Here is a 4121-nt window from a genome sequence, read left to right as displayed (position 1 = left end):
GGCGAGGGGTTCGTTCCCGAGCGGAGGGTCCGCCGCAGTGATGGGGTTTTAGGCTTTTCGGTGTTTTTCCAGCCCCTGACGGACGGACGGGAGGAGGATAAGAGGGAAGAAAGGATGCGCAAAATGGAGCGGCGGGGCCGGGAGCCGGGCAGGGCGCACGGGAGGTAGCCGAGCTGGAAAGGAGGACTGAGAGCAGGTAGGCGAGGGGAAAGGCGAGGGGAAGGCGAGGGGAAGGCGAGGGGAAAGGCGAGGGGAAGGCGAGGGGAAAGGCGAGGGGAAAGGCGAGGGGAAAGGCGAAAGCTCCGGACCGGGAGCGCCGGGACACAGGGGCAAGAGCTGGGGAAAGCTTTGTGAGACTGCCGGCGGGTGGGAGTGCGAGACCGTTCCCCTCTCCGTGGGGACCCCTAAAGGGGGCTGTGAGGGTGACTTTGGAGTCGTGAGGGCTCGCTGCTGCTTCAGGTGTGGGTACGGGTGTCGGTGTGGGTTGTAGCCCCTTTCAGATGCAGCGATCTCCCCCTGCCGGGCAGCGCTTCCAGCACCGCCAATTAAAACTACACCATCTAACGCGAGTCAAAACGCTACCGAGAGATGCAGGGTTTTAGCCAAAAAAAAAAAAAGGATTAAGGGCTGGCTGTAAGATTGCACTTCAGTCCTATGCCCGCAGAAATAGAGGCAGGTCCTTTGCTTGGCAGGACTCGGCTTGAAATAAGTGTCACCACATGTTGTTGTGCCCAAGGACCAGAGTTTCAAAAAGCAGTCCTTGTACGTGTTAGTGGGTTTCTACCCTAAACCTGGGGCGGGGGGGGCTGGAGATTGCAAATTTAATAAAAACTACATTCCATGAGAAAAAGTATCACACTTTGTTTCTTTTAAAGTTTGCAGTGGGATGTTCATTATTTATTTTCATGTCAATATGTTGTAAATGAACAGTAAGAAACCTCATTACCACACACAGTTAATTGGTGTTTTCAGACTGTCTCAGGGAACAACAGCACCAAAGCATGTGCTAATTGTAAAATACATCATTTACTGCCATAGAATAGGAAGCCCTAATCCTGCATGCAGCTTCTTACAGAGAGAGTCCTGAATGACATGAGGTTCCCTGTAGCATCAGGGCCCAAAACACGAGCGTATTGCTGCAGTGCATCTCTGTGATGTAGATGAAGTCATAGGGAAGAGAGAAATATTTCTTAAGTCAGTACAAGTGTAGGACATGGCATCTGGCTGAATCACACTCAATATCTGTAGACTGCAGGCTCCAGATGATAATATAATCACACATTAATAGTTCTGAATTTCTATTGATTTTCTTTTGGAAGTGTCTTTAGGAACACTTTTTCTTTTTAAAAGCCTTTATGCTGACCATTATCTGCTCATAAACGTGGTGGGGGGGGTCATATTCTGCATTTATCATCCTTTGGCACTACCTCTCTGCTGTTTATACCTGTCACAACTGCTGGTTGTCCTTGTTTCTTCAAGCTTGTTCCTCAGCTCCTGTTGTTTCCTAGGGCAGAGGTGGGTGACCGAAATGTCATTTCCCTTAGAAGGAGAAAAACTCAACCTTGTTTCGGTCTCTGTGACCCAGAGGCTGGAGTGTTTTAATTACATTCATTAGGAACTTCATGTCTCACACTTTAAAATGCCAGATTCAAACCTCAGAAATGCTGCCTTCTTCATGGGATCAAACCTCTTCTCTTTGCTTCTCTTCCTTGTCTTTGACGTATTTTTATGGATTTTTTTCTTTTAACACATGGAAGAATAAATATTGTGCTCAGTTTCATCAGACTGTAAATGGAGAAGGGAAAATACCTACTTGTCTGACTTCAGTGAGCTCTGATTTGCTTTTCACATGGGAGTTTGGAGACCTCCATCTTCTGCGTATGGGTCTTTTCCTCCTGTGCAGGAAGATGTCACTGGCCTGGCAGGAACATCTGTCCATCTCACAGGAGTCCTCAGAGAGGAAGCACAGACAACAGGGAAAGTGAAAGGACTTAAAAGAGGACTTAGGGACTTCCTCACAAAAAGGTCTCCAGCAAGCATGAAGTCTTGGATAACTGGACTGACCTTCAGCTGTCTAGACTGTACTAATGAAGTTCAAGAAGGGCCTCAGAATGGGTAGAGGGAGCTGATCAAACAGGATGGCTCTGCAGAGCTATGGGCCCACAGGAGGCTTAGCTGTTCTCCTAAAATATATTGCTAGTGCCTTGCTCCTGTGGCTCTTTGCCATCACACCTTTTTGCTTTTTTTCTGATCTTTCTATGTGGCTGTCCCCAATCCTGCTTCTCCGTCTCTGTCTTTTCAGTGCAGGAGCAGAGGAAATAATGGAGAGAATAATACTCTCTTTCAGGTAAAGGCTGCTAGGAATTTACAGGCCATAGTTACCATTAGGGCTGTCACCAAAGTAGGTTTTTCACTCAGCTCAGGAATGGCAGGTCTTTATCCTGGGTCCCCGTGGTCACAAGGGCTACAGAAGAGACCAAAGCTAGCCAAAAATGCTTCTTATCTTCAGACTCGATAATCAGTTAGATTAGTGGAGACCCATCACCTCTGGGGTGGCTGAAGAAGAGCAGCCCTGCGGAGAAGGACTTGGGGATACTGGTGGACGAAAAGCTGGACGTGAGCCGGCAATGTGCGCTCGCAGCCCAGAAAGCCAACCGTATCCTGGGCTGCATCAAAAGAAGCGTGACCAGCAGGTTGAGGGAGGAGATTCTCCCCCTCTACTCTGCTCTGGTGAGACCCCACCTGGAGTACTGCATCCATTTCTGGGGCCCCCAACGTAAGAAGGACATGGACCTGTTGGAGCAGGTCCAGAGGAGGGCTGTGAAAATGATCAGAGGGCTGGAGCACCTCCCCTATGAAGACTGAGAGAATTGGGGTTGTTCAGCCTGGAGAAGAGAAGGCTCTGGGGAGACCTTATTGCAGCCTTCCAGTACTTAAGGGGGCTGATGAGAAAGATGGGGACAAACTTTAGCAGAGCCTGTTGTGATAGGACAAGGGGTAATGGTTTTAAACTAAAAGAGGGGAGATTCAGACTAGATATAAGGAAGACATTTTTTACGATGAGGGTGGTGAAGCAGTGGAGCAGGTTGCCCAGAGAGGTGGTAGATGCCCCATCCCTGGAAACATTCAGGGTCAGGTTGGATGGAGCTCTGAGCAACCCGATCTGGTTGGAGATGTCCCTGCTCGTGGCAAGGGGGGTTGGACTAGATGACCTTTAAAGGTCCCTTCCAACCCAAACCATTCTGTGATTCTATGAAGAACAGAAACAGCCGGCTGGATGCTACCTGCAGCGGAGGGCTGGACGACAGCCGGGGTAGGGGAAGGTGCTAACAGCCCTGGCACACTCCCCTTGTTTAAAATGCTGCTGCTCCACGCTGTACACGTCGTCTTACGCCAGCGACCGCTGCCCCGTCACCACGTGGGACCCGTGTCCGAGCTGGGCTGTCCTGGGTGAGAGCAGACGGAGCCTGGGCACAATCTTGCCGGCTTCTGCTGTCCTGATAATAAACTCTGGAAGATATGCGGGATCTCTGGATTAACAAAGGGTTTTCTTTACTTGCGTTTTAGTGAAGACCACTGCACTGAAATGGGACTGGGTAGGGTCTGTGGACAAAGTCTTTCCGTCTTACTTCATCCCTGAAGGAGGCGTGCTGTCTGTCAGCCCTGCTGTTCGCCAAGGTGTTTTTTTCGTTAACTTTTAAGCCTCCCGGGCCTTAATCGATGAGAAAAAGCCCTACAGCGGCATGCGCTGCTGCAGGCTAGGCATTTTTGTAGTCAGATAAGATTCACGGCCGGCCAGGGCGGATGGACGAGGCGGTGACCGGCCTTCTCGCCGTTCTTTACCACGCCCCCACACCACAGACAAGACATCCAGCCTGCACGTTTGCGGAGTAACCCCGCCGACTACCACACAGCCGTAGCGACAGGGCCCGGCGCTCCTCCTCACCCCCGGGGGGGGAAACTCCCAGCGGCCGGGGGGGGGGCGGGGGAGCCCGGCCGCCATTTGCTGTCGACGGGGTCGCCGGAGCCTCCTCGGGCCCTGCCCGGCGCCGCTTCCCGCCCCGCCTCGGTCCCTCCCCGCTCCATCCAGCCGGCATTTCCTGGGCCGGCCATGGCGGCGG

At 51.7% G+C, this 4121-nt stretch overlaps 1 protein-coding gene across 1 annotated transcript in view; it reads left to right on the top strand.

Moving 5' to 3' along the window:
* Window positions 1-161: 161 nt before the first annotated feature.
* KLHL36 (kelch-like family member 36) overlaps window positions 162-4121 on the top strand; it is a 19900-nt gene continuing 15940 nt past the window's right edge. The window contains exon 1 of the mRNA XM_010579645.1: window positions 162-196. The gene's annotated coding sequence lies outside the window, so the exon portion shown is untranslated. The remainder of the gene's footprint in view (window positions 197-4121) is intronic.

Source organism: Haliaeetus leucocephalus, unplaced genomic scaffold (assembly GCF_000737465.1).
Source record: "Haliaeetus leucocephalus isolate CR32 unplaced genomic scaffold, Haliaeetus_leucocephalus-4.0 Scaffold668, whole genome shotgun sequence".
NCBI lineage: Eukaryota > Metazoa > Chordata > Aves > Accipitriformes > Accipitridae > Haliaeetus > Haliaeetus leucocephalus.
Note: the sequence above shows the minus strand (reverse complement) of the source record. Positions and strands in the feature narration are given on the sequence as shown.